The sequence below is a fragment of the Globicephala melas genome, chromosome 7 (assembly GCF_963455315.2).
Source record: "Globicephala melas chromosome 7, mGloMel1.2, whole genome shotgun sequence".
In the NCBI taxonomy this organism is placed as follows: Eukaryota; Metazoa; Chordata; class Mammalia; order Artiodactyla; family Delphinidae; genus Globicephala; species Globicephala melas.
In genome coordinates this window covers 24,339,415-24,357,992 of record NC_083320.1, presented here as the reverse complement: position 1 = coordinate 24,357,992, position 18,578 = coordinate 24,339,415, and the positions used below count along the sequence as shown (strand labels likewise).

At 34.4% G+C, this 18,578-nt stretch overlaps 1 protein-coding gene and 1 pseudogene across 1 annotated transcript in view; one reads left to right on the top strand and one right to left on the bottom strand.

Moving 5' to 3' along the window:
- ERBB4 (erb-b2 receptor tyrosine kinase 4) overlaps positions 1 to 18,578 on the bottom strand; it is a 1,112,005-nt gene that overhangs the window by 1,071,543 nt on the left and 21,884 nt on the right. The gene's annotated exons all lie outside the window — the stretch shown is intronic.
- Positions 17,050 to 17,615, top strand: LOC115851255 (large ribosomal subunit protein uL13 pseudogene; annotated as a pseudogene).

Here is an 18,578-nt window from a genome sequence, read left to right as displayed (position 1 = left end):
TAAAAACTATCCTAAAATTTGTATGGGGGGCTTCCTTGGTGGCGCAGTGGTTGAGAGTCCGCCTGCCGATGCAGGGCACATGGGTTCGTGCCCCGGTCCGGGAAGATCCCACATGCCGTGGAGCGGCTGGGCCCGTGAGCTATGGCCACTGAGCCTGCGCGTCCGGAGCCTGTGCTCCACAACGGGAGAGGCACAACAGTGAGACGCCCGCGTACCGTAAAAAAAAAAAAAAATTGTATGGAACCACGAAAGGCCCCAAATAGCAAAAGCAATCTTGAGAAATAAGAACAAAGCTGAAGGCATCATGCTACCTAATTTCAAACTATGTTACAAAGATACAATAATCAAAGCAATATGTGCTGACATAAAAACAGGCACATAGACCAGTGAAACAGAATAGAGGGCCCAGACGTAATCCCCTGCATATATGGTCAATTAATTTTTAACAAGGGTGCCAAGTACACACATTGGGGAAAGGACAGCCTCTTCAATGAATGGTGCTGGGAAAACTGAATATCCACATGCAAAAGAATGAAACTGCACCCCTATCTTAACACCACTCACAAAAATTAACTCAAAATGGATTAAGGACTTAAATATAAAATTTGAAATCAGGTAAAAAAATAAGGAAAAAATTGAACATAGAACCAAAAAGTTTGTCTTGGCAATGATTTCTTAGATAAGACACCAAAAGCACAAGCAACAAAAGCTAAAATAAGTAAATCAGACTACTTAAACTAAAGAGCTTCTGCACAGAAAAGGAAACAATAAATTAAAAAGACAACCCACAGAATGGGAGAAAACATTCACAAACCATATATCTAATAAATATATCTGAAGTATTTCTGAAGCATATAAATAACTCATACAACTCGAAAGCAAAAAAGCAAATAATCCAATTGAAAAATGGGCAAAGCGCCTAAATAGACATTTTTCCAAAGAAGACATAAAACTGCCAACAGGTATATGAAAAGGTGCTCAATATCACTGATCATTAGGGAAATGCAAATCAAAACAAAGAGGGGCTTCCCTGGTGGCGCAGAGGTTGAGAATCCACCTGCCAATGCAGGGGATACAGGTTTGGGTCTTGGCGCGGGAAGATTCCACATGCTGCAGAGCAACTAAGCCCGTGTGCCACAACTACTGAGCCTGCACTCTAGAGCCCATGAGCCACAACTACTGAAGCCCCCGTGCCTAGAGCCCGTGCTCTGCAACAAGAGAAGCCACCGCAATGAGAAGCCCGCGCACCGCAATGAGGAGTAGCCACTTGCCGCAACTAGAGAAAGCCTGCGCGCAACAACGAAGACCCAACGCAGCCAAAAATAAATAAATAAATAATTATTAAAAAAAAAAAAACACAATGAGATCTCACCTCATACCTGTTAGGATGGCTGTCATCCAAAAGACGAGAGATGACAAATGTTGTTGACGCCATGAAAAAAGGGAAAGTTTATAAATTGTTTGTGGAAACGTAAAATGATACGGCCATTAAGGAAAACAGTAAGGCAGTTCCTCAAAAAATTTAAAAATTGAACTAACATATGATCAAGCAAGGCCACTCCTGAGTATATATCCAAAGGAATTGAAATCAATATCTCAAAGAGATAACCTGCAAGTCCATGTCCACTGCAGCATTTTTTACAATATAGCCAAGATAAGGAAACAGCCTAAATATCCTTCAATGGTTGGATAGGGAAAATTTACACACACACACACACACACACACACACACAGAGATATACACACAATGGAAATTTATTCACCCATAAAAAAGAAGAAAATCTTTCCATTCCCAACAACATGGATACATCTGGAGGGCATTATGCTAAGTGAAATTAGCCAGAAAAGGACAAATACTATATGGTATCACTTATATGTGGAATCAGAATGGGAAAAGAATCTGATTTCATAGACACTGAGAACAGAATGGTGGTTGCCAGGGGTTTGGGAGCTGGGGACTGGGGTAATATAAGTCAAAGGGTACAAATTTTCAGATGTAAGAAAAGTAAGTTCTGAGGATCTAATGTTCAGCATGTTGACTATAATTTGTATGGTATGCTCGAAATTTACTGAGAATAGATCTTAGGCAGTCTCACCACACACACGTTACCTATGTTACCTATGTGGGGTATGGATGTGTTAATTAACTTGATTTTCGTAATCACTGTACAATGTATATCAAATAATCACATTGTACACTTTAAATATATATAATTATATTTGTCGATTATTCCTCAATAAAATTAAAAATAGTTAAGAAAGACAAATTTCTTTCTAGTCATGGGACTAGAAAAAAAGGTACAGTTTAATAAAGCTAATTTGTAGTAAAAGATGATGCTAATGTTAAAAAGTGAAATAATTATGCTAAAATGATATTATACCTACTTTCCCTTTTCAAAATTTTAATAGAAAAAAACCTGCTAAAATGCAGTTATTTCATTGCAGCTTTCATAGATTATAAAAATATGATTTTTTCAGTTTTGTACATGTATGGAGAGAATGTTTAGAATTAGGGCTTTACAAAGTTTTGATCTGGAAAGAACCTAGACATCACTTAGCCCAATGTCTCTTTTACAGATGAGGAAATGAGAAATTCCTAGAGAAGCAAAGTAACTAGCTTGAGTCATGTGGTCGCTGCAGAACAAAAGGGAAGAAGCCTTCTGCCTCCTCTCTCCCAGCTTAGAGCCCTTTAACCTCCTGTGACACTTTGGATGCATGGGTTGCATCCCTACCTATTTGGGGCTTATTACAATAGCTATACTTCTTCCAAACTTGCCAAATGAGCAGCCAGGTTTCTTGAACCTAAGGGGTAATAAGCTGTAATCAAATTTTGCTCTTTTGGAGAGATTATTTTAAGCAAGGTTAAAAAAGATTTGGTTTTAAAAATTATTATATTTCAGTTTACATAGAATTTCAATAGTCTAGCAAGCCTTTTAAAGTTTTTCTTTTCTGTTTTCCTGTAGTAAAGACATTTTAGGAGAACCCAAGTAGTAAATGTGTTCAAGTTATTAAGTAATCGCAATATGTGTTTTACTGTTAACATTATTCAAGCAGAATATATATTTAAAGCATTCAAAATTGATCCAAACTGTAATAAAATCCTACCAGTGATTAATAAAATTATTGTTATTTTTTCTCCTTGCAAATCTTAGTTTTGTTTTTTCAATTTGAAGGTTAAATGTTGAAATTAATGAAATTAAAAATTAATTAAAATTAACTTTAGATTAATTTTTAAAAGATAATTAAGAATGGAAAGGACTGTGGGAAATAATGTATTTCAGACGGCACTTCAGAATAACCTCAACTACCTTCAAGGAAGGACATCTAGCCCATGGTAAATGATTATCCTAATTCCCTCAGTTACTTATTCTGATGCTTATTTAACATTATTATGTTGGTCAAGCCTATTTTTTCCACATTAAAACCTTACTGAAATAAGACAAGGAACAGTGTTGTTTTTATGTGAGAACTGTTAAGAAAATCCCCATCCCCTCACCCATGTGCCTTTTTCTCTATGTGGCATGAATCAGAGTTTGCAAACAGATTCCGTGAGTGGTAACCACTTATTTGTGTCAGAATAGTTTAAACTTGGTAAGTTTTAGCACCCATTCTTCCTCAAGGGAAAAAAAGAAATTGCCTTAAATTGTAAGCCTACTATTTTATTAGCCTATTATGGGGGCATTTTTCAACCCTACTAGCAGCTAATTAAAGGCACATGGTATCCGTCTCAAACCATCTGGTCTACTAGATGTTGTTGACCAGTGTATCTGTTTTCATGCTGCATATAGTTAAACTTTTTAAGTTAATAAGCACTTATGGTAGAAACCTACCTGACTAATCACATGCTATGGCTCACCTGACAGCACTTGAGACAGCCCCACTGATGCCTAAAATTAGCCCTGGTACATAATTATAGCCTTCAGGAAAGATCAGCTCTATAATATATTATCTTTCCTACAAAATCAAGATCCCTTGAATTATATAGATGAGTGTCCCACATGTACATAATTGGAAAGTTTGGATTGTGTTTTTACCTGTTAAGCATATGGTCTGCAAATGTAACAATGTAATATGTATTACTATTTATTGTGTTTATTAATTTACACAGATTCTTTTCTTATTTTACTGATTTCCCTCACAGAAATAACAACCAGAGATTTAAGTTATGAATCTACAATTATATGACTTAAAATTACACATTAAAAAGTGAATGTAGTAAAAAAAAAGGTTAATGTTTCTATGAATACAGGTGTCTTGGAGCATAAGATTCCAATGCCTATGATAGAGATATGGAGAATATTAAATACTTATGTACAAAATTGATGAACACGTTATTTCACTTTAAACATTTTAGGTTGGGTGAAAACTTTTTGAACAGAGAACCAGAAATAGAGGATAAATCTGAAAATGGGAAATAATAAATATACTTGGTTGCCAGTGCACCTGATCAAAAAATAGGTACATCACGTATATTATGCTCCACATGTATGCACCTATGTGTGTGTGCACACGCACACACACACACACATACAGACTCAATCAACTTAAGAGTCATTCTTGAATTTTGAATGGATCATACCACTACTTGCAAATATTATCTTTGCTAATTAGTAAGAGTATCAGAAATCCAGACCCTGATAAAAACTCACTGGCCTATATATTGAACAGAGGTACCTGTCAACCCAAAACTTTTATGAACTATTGTTCACAATCATTATTTTTCAAGTCTTCCCAACATACATACTATAATGGGAGACTATTAGCTAAAATGTTGTCCTAATGTAACCTTGATAATACATTCTTTTTAAACACAGGTAAATAAGTATTTTATATTTTAAGAAACAGGTTTCATTTCCTCAATCTTTACACAATTTACGTATCTCACCAAGTGCTCAGCATCTCCATGCTGACTTTATAGTTAATTTAAAAAAAATATGGTTTAAACAATCTACTAAAACAGTTCTCCTAATTTGCTTAAATTCTATACTTTGCATTTTCACTCTTTTTTTCAGATCACAGGTAATATTTTCTTTTGCTTTTAAAATTAACTATATTAGGGACACCTGTTTGAATACCGCTTTTTATTTATTTATTTCTTTTTATACATGCACTCTTTTTTTTAATTAATTAATTAATTTGGCTGTGCTAAATTGCGGCATGTGGGATCTTCGTTGCTGCGAGCAGGATATTTCAGCTGTGGCACTCGGGATCTTTTTTTTAGTTGCAGCATGCGGGATCTAGTTCCCTGACCAGGGATTGAACCCAAGCCCCGTGCGTCGGGAGCACAGTCTTAACCACTGGACCACCAGGGAAGTCCCCAGCCTTTTACTTTAAATACTGGTTTTCTTCTTTTTTAAAAAAAAAATAAAATAAAATGAGACTAAGTCTAAATGGAGAATTCGTAGACGCCAACTCAAATTTTTTCATCCATTCATTAACTTAAATCAGCCCCTTTCAGTAATTTGGTATTACCTAACTGGTCCTTCCTCTCCTATCAGTTATGCAGTACCAAATTACCAAAGACTTTGAAGCAGAAAAGTGTATATATTCTTTACTTGAGGTAACAGTCAATGAAATGTTTTTAAGTAAAGGAATTATGTAAAAATCCAGTGTTTGCTATTCAAAAGGTTATTTAGAGAAATGAGAATATTTTCTCAGCAAAGCCTGCTGCAGTTCTTTAGTTGTGAATCTATGAAACTCTGGATAGGAATGATAGCCCAAATGGAGATAAAGATACTAGCCTAAGAAATTTTTCAAAGGATGATGGACAAAAAAAAGGAAGATGGTAGCACAGAATCAATAACTATAACTGTTCTTGTCTGAAGGAATGTTAAAAGTAGTTTCTTTAGCAGAGACGAGAACACAAAATCTTGAGAACAAACCTTGTTTGGGGAGAAAATAAGATTGGTTTAGATTTGTTGAAGTTAACATGATGGGAAACACTTAACTAGAAATATTCAGAGGATAGCTGGAGATGTAGAAAAGAAGCTTGAGTAAAAAATCTGAAGATTTTTATAGACAAGACTAGAAAATCAAGAATTTATTCATGTGATCTTTCTGCCTCAAGTCTCTGCCATACTTCAGGGAGCAAAGATCACTCTGTAAATGACTTCTCTTAATGAGATAATACCATTTCAAAACATGATATGTTAAACATAAAATGTTGAACACTGATTGCTGACAAATAATACCTTTCCTCTGAATTTATTTTTCCTTACAGAAAAATAATGTCTAGTTCACAAACAGCCAGTTTAACATTTTAAACTCACTTTTTAGTGATGAAATGAGTAAAAGAATATGGACTGCCTCAGGTAAATTATCTACCATTTCATCGAAAGTTTCTTTGCATGGCCTTTATTTATTTTATGGGTTTGTATAATAAGGATTCACACACACACAGTTTAGTTCTCCTTCCTCTGGGCTGGTAACCTAGCTGTCCTAATCACCCAGTAATTAAAATAAAAACCACTCCAGGTAATTGGCAGTCTTCTCTAATTGAAAACTGGGTAGATAATCATTGTCCCAAGGAAATGCCCTACTCTCATACTGTAATATGAACCACCATCTGTCTATTAAATTAGTCATTATAAAATATTAACATATAAATGACTACTATAAGGGTATTATAAAAGTGGTCCTAGAATTTAATTAATTATTTTTTTCATTTTGTTGACTCACCAATTTCTTTCTAGGGAACAATAAGAAAATGTATTCTCGGGCTGATTAAGGAGGATCAATAACTTTTGTCACGCAACACAGACATGTTTAGAAGGCTTATAATGTCTACCTCTGCTATACAAAGTATTTGCTCTCCAGTGAATAACAAACATTGAACCAAGAAGCTAGAAAAAATTACAAAAAATGTTCAATCTATCTATAGAGCTGAGAGCTCCCTAATTCTTCATGCAATGCTATGCATTTACTTTCAGGGGAAGTAGAAGGTAAAAGAGGAAAAGAAAGTAAGTTTAAGAAAGCAAACTGGAATCTTAGAAACTGTCCAGTAGGCTAGAAAATCCTGGGAATATATCTGATATATTCTGAAGAAATACTCTTTGTCCTTCCTTAAAGGTTAATTCTATTTGAATGAGAAAAGAGGGAAGAAATTCATAAATATCAACAGACCCTGAAAATAACATTGATAGACATTATGAAGAGGGTAACCTGATTTTCTGCACTGTGTAGACAGTGTGCTACCACACTCTTTGTAGACACACTTTTACATAGCACATAATACCAGCAGCAGTATCTTCAATTACAGAGGACAGAGATATACAATCACACATTTAATGACACAAAGTAGATGAAAGCAGCATGAATAGATTCCCCTTTTCCAAAGTCAATTCTAGCACTAAAAAACGCTTCCCCCCAAATCCTCTATGTTGACTTATCTTGACATCTTGGGGATGTGTGATTTGTCTATTTGCTGGCATGAAGTAAGCCTTGTAACATGTATAACTGAATTTGAATGTGGACTGATGATGCTCCAGACAAGGTCAAACCCCAATCCACGTAAATACTCATCAACTGATTAGGCAGAAATTACTTAAGACAATTGATAAGTCAAACTAGCTCAGTAGCTATCTAACAAATTCAGAGAAAAACAGAATTGCAATGAAAGTGAAAAAAAACTCCCAATCACATATTTCTTTGACAATCACAGAAAATAAGGTATTTTCAGGATTTTGGATTTAGTATGCAAGTACTTACAACAAGGGTAAAACTTTACTCTGGAAACCATACCTGTCTTGAAATATTTACTCTGGTCTAAAGCTGAAAAAATCACTCTCCTCAAACCCTATCATTCACTGCCCAGTACAAAGAAAAGATCAAGTTCAGTCCTGTTTTTTCTTCACAGAAGACTTAGTGGTGACAAGATGTCATTATGTTTCAATGCTAAGAGAAACTCAAGAAATCATTTTATGAATCAAGATGAAGAAAGCTTTTAAAATATAAAACTATAAATGAATGATCTAGAACTATATGCAGCCAAGGATCTGGGGTCTCTGAAAATTGAACAAAAATATGAATTTTATTAATTTTTTAAAAGTACAGTTTTATACTTTCATGTTTAGTTTCAATATGATTTTTTCTCCTCTAGATTCTTTTATGTAGAAGGAAAAGTAGCAGGTAAATCTTTCTGTTAAAGAAGAGCTGTACTTTTTCTAAAAGTGGATTCTCATGGCTTATTTATACAGTAAGTCCCATGACATTAAAGTATGCAGCACATTTTTCTTCTTTATGAATATATAACTGTAATTATATTAGATTTTAAATGATTTGAATAAGCAAGATACAAAAATATTAAAATTACATGAGATACGTTATCATAGGATAGACATTAGAGAAATGATAGTCTCTTTAGATAGACAGATAGATATATAGACAGATATGGATATAGTTACACGTATACATACACACTTCCTATAGGCTTGTATGTTTGGGTTATGTAGGTTGAAACCTAACCCCCAGTGTGATGATAGGTCCTCTGATAAGTGATGATTAGGTCACGAGGGTGAATTCCTCATGAATGGGATTAATCCCTTATAAAAGAGACCCCAGAGAGCTCCCTCACCTCTTCTGCCATGTGAAGACATAAGAAGAAAATGGCCAGTTATGAACCAGTAAGTGGGCTCTCAGCAGACACGATATCTGCTGGCACCTTGATCTTGGACTTTCCAGCCTCTAGAACTAAGAGAAATAAAGTTTGTTGTTTAAGCCACCCAGTCTTTGATATTCTGTTATAGCAGCCCAAATGGACTAAGGCTACATATAATTTTACTCTTCTAATTACCCTAAAGGTTTTTAATTTCCTTCCTTATCAAATTCAACCAAGAAGCAAATTTATTCAGTTAAAAACCTTCAAAGTTAGCATCTACTGCCTGAAAAGAAAACCAAGTAAACGTTGAGTTTGTGTCCTATCTGCCCCCAAATTTAGTTCTGCTGCATAAATATTTATGTATTCATTTGCTTTGGACAGCTGCTAAAATGCACAATTTTCTTGGCCTATGTTTTATACATAAAATAATTCCTTTTAAAAATTACTTTGGTATTGAACTAAGCTAATATTCAATGAAATCATATTTATTATAAACCATCATAGAATATATAACTTAACAATAAAAATTAAAACTATCATTTTCAAGTGTTTCTAATGTTCCTTGCATCGTGCTAAGCACTTTATACACATTATATCATTTAATCTTTAACAATCCTGTGCAGTAGGTGTTATTTCCCTATTCTATGATTCAATATACTCTGGCAAATAGAAGATTAATAATTTTCCCAGGATTTCATAGCTTGTAACTGGCTAAGCTACATTTTATCTTAAGGCTGACTGACCTCGAATTTAAATCTCTCTCCACCATAACAGAGAATCTCCCCAATTAAGGTTCCTAGAGCAGAGGCTGCTGGCTGTTTACCAAAGCCACTTCTAAGCACACAGCTTGAACATATTTCCCTTGGAGTTGGGTATGTCAATGAATTAAATCCTAGCCAAGAGAATATGGGCAAAAATAGTGTATGCCACTTTCAGGTTTGGCTCATAGAAACTTTCCACATGCAACCTTCCATTCTATTTTCCCCCATCTGGCTGCAGACATCAACCAGGCCACACTGACAACCATATGAAGATGGTAGGACCCTACACCGAAGTTCAACCAGAAACATCTTCATTGAATTGTTATGCCAAGGGAAATAAACCCTATTGAGTTAAGCCACTATTATATAAGGGTTTTATGTTCTATCAGCCGGTATTACCCTAACTAATACAAGTTATGTCATCTTGTATTACCAAATCAAAATATGATTTTGACTCAAGTTTTTAATAAAAACCATTCAATTAAACATATCAAACATTAAAATTTATTTCCTGACAGTCTAAACTTTGTCCTGATAACATCCAGTGAGTGTATGACCTCTTCTCCTACTGCAAAACACAGACGTTAAGTAAAAATGGTAACTTGAAGACAAAGTCCAAATGAACTGCAGTTTATCACTTCAAAAGCAAATAGCATCCAAATGCAGTTTTGAAATGATGTCTAGATACTTTTTTTAGCGAACTTCAGGTGTCACAGATAATAAATGAATCATTTATTTGATGCACATAATACTTTAAAGAAATCAGTGTAAGCCCCCAAAGGAAAAAAGCAACAGCGTACTCAGAAGCATTTCATCATTTGAAGTTGATATAACAATGCTGACAAGTACAAAAGATAACTTTGTTCTGTCATGCCATATCATGTTGTAGAAAACACAAAGCATTATGTGACCTTTAGAGAAATAGCCAAAAAGTAGCTCGCTTTGTGATGCTTAACGCGGTATTTTTGAATTTTTGAAGGTCTTGATTTTTGCCAGTTGTGGACAAAGTTATGTCCTGGGGGATCTCAGGCATGAAGAGAAAAGAATGCTGATGCGTGAAGCAAGTGTAAGGGGAAAGACTGAGAGGAAAATTTACTGCTTCTGGAAAACAAAACTAGTTGTTAAGTATCTATGTGTGTGTAGGCTCCTTGAAAGGTCCCATCTAAGAAATATTAGTTCCAAAATTGGCCTATAATATGTATATTGGCCATGGTTGGCATTGGACCATATGGAGATATTCTCCTAATCCATTATTTTTTATACTCCTTTTTCAAGTATTCACTACTTTTCATGCTCCTCTCTGACTGTGACACTACTACTGCAACAGCCCCAAATTCTAGTCCCATCAAACTTCCATATAGTACAGGGTCCTTGGAGATTGGAAAATGGTACATATAACTGATAGATGGTTATTGAGTCTTATTTTTAGATAAGCATCACTACTTCCAAAAATCAAAGCTATGTTTTACTAGGCACTTCTTCTAGTGTTAACTTCTTACCTCAAAGGAATAACTAATAGAGACAATTTCAGCCCTCTAGGTTAGTATTCCTTAAAGTAAATTTACAGATAATATGCATTGGAATTACCTGAAGATGTATAGCTTAATCTCCAAAGTAAGCATTAAAAATAATACAGAAAAGTATACTGGAAAAGCCTATAGAGGAGATAGAATAATAATAATAATGTGACACAAGTAATGAAGTCCTTTGTTTCTGACCCAAGAGTCTCATTTCTTCTCACACCATCTATGACACACTAGCAGGCTACTTATTAGCATGTAAGCAGGGTAAAATCAAATCCTAGACCAAACATATATTATTAAATAGAAATCAAGTTTGGTTAACTTTAATGTCATCAAACTGACCAATTAATATATAAGGACAAACTATTAAACATAATTTAGTTATGGACTGTGTCATAATTTGGTAGTCACATTTTATGAGTCATCTATTCTACAGAAATTTTTTTTTAAATTTCTTATATCTTTGTCAAATTCAAAGCTATCTAAAAAGGAGCTAATTTCACAATATATATGTGTATCAAGTCATCATGTTGTACACCTTAAAATTATACATTATATGTCAACTATATCTCAATAAAGGTGGGAAAAATAAAAAGTAGCTAAATGCTTATATCAAAGGCATAAGGTTCTTAATATACTTAATCAAAGAATATATACTTAATCAAAGAATCATATCATTAACACAGACAACTGGAATGCTACTAGAGAACCCAAGGCCACCATAAATTTAATGTTCTAAATAATATGTGGAGTCTAGGAGTATCTATTGATAAATATACATTTTCAGAATATATATATATGGTTATCACAGTGGGTAATGACCCTAATTTCAGCATTCTTGAACATTTTCTTTGGTAGACTTTCTAAAATGGCTCTTAAAATTCACAATGGAAATTATGCAGTCTTCCCTCAAGCACTTTCTTGAGCTTTAAAAAAATGAGTATATTTCTGAAACAGTATTGCTTCATTGAATCTCCAAGTTTCTTCTTTTTTGTCATCTGCCAATTCCAACAATCAACTGCTTCTTCACTTTCAAGTCTACCAAAAACCTCTGAAAAAACTTTTGTCTTTGAATTAATGTGACAATTATTTATTTTCTAATATCCTTAGGCCTTGCATCATTTCTTGTCATTCCTTTTCATATATGCTGAAATTCTAGTTCCTTCTTCCTAAAGTTTCTCTTTCCAGAATATTTCCCTAAAAGTAGAAGCTGGAAGGAGCCTACATAAAACTCTCCTCATAGTATTTTGCCAATCTCTTTGGAAATGATGATAAATAAGTAATTATCTAAAAGCCCCATTCTCCAAGCATAATGAGTCCAAAGCAAATAACTGCAAATTTTTTTAAATCTCAGAGTGAAAATATTTAGAAATAAGTGAAATTAGGAAGTTTACCATTTCATACTGTGTTGTTACAATTAACTTTTTTATAGTGACATAATTTGCCATGTGCTTTTCATAAAATTGCTTTCTTACATAAATAATACTAAGGTCTTTACTAATAGTAATGGGGTCAAATTCTGTTGATGTTATTATTGGTCAACATTCAGATATATTCCTCAGTCTGGCATCGTAAGAGACTAATAATCTTAACACATTTCTTAAATTTGTTTTATAAAAATAATTGCATAGTGTTCAGTGATCCATTATCATGAATCAACACTATTAGAATTACTTGTAAATAATTTACTTCAAATAAGCTTATGTTCCATATTCCTAATATGGAGTATCACAATGGGAAGAAATATGTGTAGCTTTAAAGTCAGACAAATATGAATTTAAATACTGCATCCACTATTGACTAATTATGTAAGTTTAGGTAAATTACTGTCCTCTAAACATCCTCATTTGTTCATTGGCAGCATGTGGATAAAAAATCCTACTATGCAGGATATTTTTCAGATTCTTAAGAAATATTTTATGCAAAGCATCTATCACAGAGCCTGGTATATAGTATATGTTCCAAAAATAGTGAAAAATTGTTGTTACTGATACTACAAATTTATTGTTAGGTGAGGTAGAAGTTGTTGATATATGCATATGACTTTCATTTTCAATAGAGATCATCTGTTCCTAATTAAGTAGTTTACTAAATTTGGGATCTTTAGACGACTTTCAATGCTTAATTAACAACTAGTTAATAATGAAATATCCCAAGAATGTTACCAAATATCATCATGTAGCACGTGGTTACAAAAACATTTAAAATGTTAACATTATTATATGTGGAACCTAAAAAAAGGGTACAAATGAACTTATCTACAAAACAGAAATAGAGTTACAGATATAGAATACAAACTTATGGTTACTAGGGGGTAAGGGGGAGAGGGATAAATTGGGAGATTGAGAGTGACATATACACACTACTATATATAAAATAGATAACTAATAAGGACCTACTGTATACCACAGGGAACTCTACTCAGTACTCTGTAATGGCCTATATGGGAAAAGAATCTAAAAAAAGACTGAATATATGTATATGTATAACTGATTCACTTTGCTGTACACTTGAAACTAACATAACATTGTAAGTCAACTATACTCCAATAAAATTTTTTTAAAAGTAACATTAAATAAACTTTTAACATTTCTATAATGAGAAACATTTTAAATCTGAAGAGACATGCCATAACTATCTCAGTTGACTTCACTCTCAATGTATTTATTTACATATACAGTTACTTACATAACAACTACTAGACATGACACAAAAGTATAATCATTTAGCTGTAGGTAAGATGATTTTATAACTTCTACCATCTAACAGATTAATTCAATAATAAATTTGGTTAATTTCCAATATGACTATTGTGTAATATAAATAAAACTGAAGTGTAGAGAAGTCAGCATGTTTATATAAACTACAGAAGTAATAAACTGGTTTGGCAAGGTACAGAAGAAAGGAGAAAAGTCTTTAAAGGTAGGTCATTTTACAGATTAAGATCTTAGTGACCTTGTCACCTCACATCTCAATGGTTCTAAGTTGTAAACAGGATTTGGTTAAAGGGTTTTTCATAATCAATGGTACTATTTGTTAAGACATTTAAAAGTTACAGGAGAAACAAATTTTAATGCAACATTATAGCATGGTAGGAATGGAATGAGCTACCAGGCTATGAAATTCCTTAACTAGTAGGAGTCTACATTCAGTCTCCATTCTCACAACTCTTTCAGACATGGATTCTCTAATACTAACAGATCCCTAATGTTTCCTTTAGACTTACCTATTTCTTCCTAATGGTCATACAGGGAGTCAACTTAAAGTAAGGAGGAAGACATTTGAATGAATCTGCCACCTTCATAGCTGACCAAGTAAGTCAGGGCATTGCATTTGAACATTTAGGGTTTCTATCAGTTAAAACAGTTTGGCTGTAAATGACTTAAAAAATATGAGATTTAATTTCTTACATATAGGCGGTCCAGAGATAAAGATATTCCAGGGTTGGTTCAGGGACTTGACATTTGTCATTGAGAATCCAAGTGTTTCCTGTCTTTTACTTTGCCTTTGGACTCATTGATGACTTCACCTGGAACCACAGGATGAACTACCACAATTCCAGGTGTCACATGCTGACATGATGACATGTAGCCAAAAAAAAAGGGAGTGTTTCCCCTGTGTATCTCTTTCCATTGGTGAGAGAATCTTTTCCTTAAAGACTGTCAGACTTCCCTTTTCAGTGACCAGAATTCTATCCCATTTTCATAGCTGAATGGGATGGGAAATGAAATGGTGATAACTAGTTTAGACTAATTATGATTTTCCCCCCAGGGATGGGGGACAACTCAACCAAATTTTACTTGACATACCCACTAGTTATTCCTACCCCCATGTCTTTGGAGTCAGGGGAAACTTGACTTAAATCCCCACTTCATATCTTTCTTACGAACTCTTAACTTTATGCAACTACTTAACCTCTCTGAATATCAGCTTTCTTTCTGACAGATATAGATGTATATATAGGATATAGGTAACAATACAGATGTGATGTATTTTTAAAGAGGTCTCTATTGTCAGATATATAAGGATAATTTCTGTAGAAATACCCAGCACAAAGCCTGATACATGGTAGAAGCCAATGAATATCATTTTAATCTGTTTTCTTTAATCTGTAGGTCCTCCTCATTTCTCTCCTTCCTATAACCAAAGCCCAATAATGTTCCAAGGAGTATAGCCTAAATTTGATTCTCTCTCCAAAATTTTCAAGTCTAAAAAATCTTTTACTTGGTACTTTAATATTTCATTCTGCATATTCCACTGTGTCTTAAATATCAGGGTTACCAAATACTAGTTTATTTGAATAGTGGATCATGTACCCTGATTATCACACATACACACACACACACACACACACACACACACACATTCTTTATTAGATGATAAATTCTGTAAATCAAATCAGCATATAAACCCTACCAATTATTTTAAGAAAGGGAGAAATAGAACAAACAAGCAAGCCCCTAGTTGGATATAAAAGGTTCCTTGTGAAATGTGTCTCTACATTTTCAGTCTCAACCTGTGCCCACCCCTGAACATGTTTATGCTTTAATCACACTGAATTAATTGTTCACTGTACTTTCCATGGTAATTTCCAGCTTCTTTAAATCTATTATTACAGGTTCCTCTGTCTGGAATATCCTCTTCACCATTCTTCATTTGACTCATTCTTGTTCATCTTCATGACTCATTTCAGAAACCATCTCCCCCCCAAAAAATCTTTCCGACTTCCAGGTTGGGCTAAACGTGCTTCTTTTTCATTTCAGAGCAGCTTTTGCTTACCATTTATCATAAAATACTGACGGTAGCTATTTTTGCGTCTGATTTCTTCACTAGATTCTTTGACATGTTCCTGATATAATTCCTGGGACAGAATTAACCACTCAATAAATGTGTATTGAATAAAATTAAATAAACTTGTTTTGTAGATTCAGCACTCCGAAATGGAATATTAAAGATAAAGCTTCTTATATACATCAGTGTGATAATTTTTAAAAGAGCATTAAAAATTATTACCTAAAAAGATTTTTATATAAAAAATACAGTAATGTTTCTCAAGTACTTACCATGAGCCAAATGTTACGCTAACTGCTTTATACACATTTTCCTACATAATCATCGAAACACCCTTGGGAAGAAGTATTTTAAGTATTTTTTCCCATTTTAAAGATGTGGATTTTTTTTTAAAAATTTATTGGAGTACAATTGCTTTACAATGTTGTGTTAGTTTCTGTTGTGCAACGAAGTGAATCAGCTATATGTATACATATATCCCCTCCCTCTTGTACCTCCCTCCCACCCCCACCCCATCCCACCCATCTAGGTCATCACAGAACACGGAGCTGAGCTTCCTGTGCTTTATAGCTCATTCCCACTGACCTCACAGCTAGCAAGTCCCAAACCTGGAACTTGAACTCAGGTTTGTTGACCTAAAGCTCATGTTTTAGTTATTTTACTCTAGAACAGAGACCATTCTCCATGTTACCTTATTGGTTACCCATTCTTAATTGAAAATGGTCTCAGAAAGCACCAAGACAATTAAACTTTATAGTAAAACAAACAAAAATAATAATAATCACTTCTACAGATATACGACAACAGAACATTTTACTCCAACTAACTTCTCCCTTTATTTAAATTCATGATTGTTCACAGTCAACAGCAACTGTGTAGATCTAATGCACTAAAACTGTTAATACATGCTTTGCTGCACTGTGATAAAACCTCCTAAAAGAATTACTGACAATACATTTCCTTAAATAAAATGTCCAATTTTTAATATTGTCTAATGGTACTGTCCCCTCCCCTCTTAAAACAGAATTTTAATGACTGCATTTGCTACGAAGAAAGTTAGAAAGGTGCTCAAAAGCAATGATATCCATATTTATTAAATTTTCACTTTATTGTTTAAATACTACCCTTGTTTACATAATTTCCATCATTACTCAACTGCATTAGTTTTCATACACACCCATGAAACATTATATACCTACACCAAATCTAGTAATATGTGTTAAAAATCACTGCTACATTTAGAAGTAACCTGAAGCACAAAAAAATAGTAGAAAAGCAACAACATAAGTTGAGTCACCTAAATGTGTTACTGTAAATATTTCATGAATATTGGAAGATTAACAGCTTCCCATATAACTTTCCCAGGCTGCTGCCGAAGATGGCGGAGTGGCAGGTCCTGGTGCTCGATGGCCGAGGCCATCTCCTGGGCCGCCTGGGCGGAAAGGTGGTGGTTGTGCATTTGTGAGGGCATCAGCATTTCTGGCAATTTCTACACAAGCAAGTTGAAGTACCTGGCCTTCCTCTGCAAGCGGATGCGGCCCCTACCACTTCCGAGCCCCCAGCCACATCTTCTGGCGGACAGTGCGAGGCATGCTGCCCCACAAGACCAAGCGAGGCCAGGCCGCTCGGGACCGCCTCAAGGTGTTTGATGGGATCCCGCCACCCTATGACAAGAAACAGCGGATGGTGGTTCCTGCCGCCCTCAAGGTTGTGCATCTGAAGCCTGTGAGGAAGTTTGCCTACCTAGGGCGGCTGGCTCGTGAGGTTGGCTGGAAGTACCAGGCAGTAACAGCCACCCTGGAGGAGAAGACAAAGGAGAAGGCCAAGATCCACTACCGGAAAAAGAAGCAGCTCCTGAGGCTACGGAAGCAGGCCAAAAAGAACAGAGAGAAGAAAACTGACAAATTCACAGAGGTCCCCAAGACCCATGGATTCCTAGTCTGAGCGCAATAAAACTGTTTATTTTTTTAAAAAAAAAAAAAAAAAAAGCTTCCAGTATAGGGGACAAAAACTGTGGAAATATTTTTTAAACGAGTATATAATATTTTATTTCAAGATATATTTAGTAAACATTCATTTATTTATATACTGGAAAATATAAAATGATAAAAGAAATAACTGCCACTTCAGAAGTATGAAAATTTTAGCCTATACAAAGGAAAAGAAAATAAATGCTTTTGAATATATGTGTGACTAAGGCAAATAACTCCTCTCTCTGTGTCTTAAATTTATTTTCTGTAAAATAAAATACCTGGAAAAATTATCATTTTAAGAATACTACCTCCAGCCAACAATTCCAAATCTCATATATATTAGAAACAGAGCAAACATTAAAATGCATTTAACATGGTAATCTGCAATCTCAGTAGAGTGTGATGAATTTACATGTGTTTGTTTATAAAATCACCCAGAGCTTCTGAGTATCTGAAGTGTTGTTGTTACTGATGTTCTTTTGTGGATGGCAAGTATATTAAATCCTACAGCCCTGACTTTCTTACTGATTGAAATAAACTAGTTGTGGAGCCAGGGCCAAATATCCTTGGTCTTTGTACATCAGGCTGTCTGTTCCCACTGCTGTGCAATGTCTGTTAGGTGCTGGACAAATGAATGGCTAGGCAGAATGTACAAATAAGTACAACGGACTGAATCCCATTGAAGTATGTTTGCATGATTTCTATAAATTTCAATGTGACATAAGTCTAAGCAGAGGCTTTAATTTCTGGCCCAAAATCACTGCAAATTTTTCTATATTCTCTGTGTAACATCTGTTGAAAATCTTAGGATAACTAGGAATCACAGTTAAAAAATCAAAATTACCAAATCATTTAAATTTTTCATTGAGAATGAATTTAAAGCTCTTAGTTTTAGATTGTTCTATAACATATGATTTATTTTTTCTTTATTAAA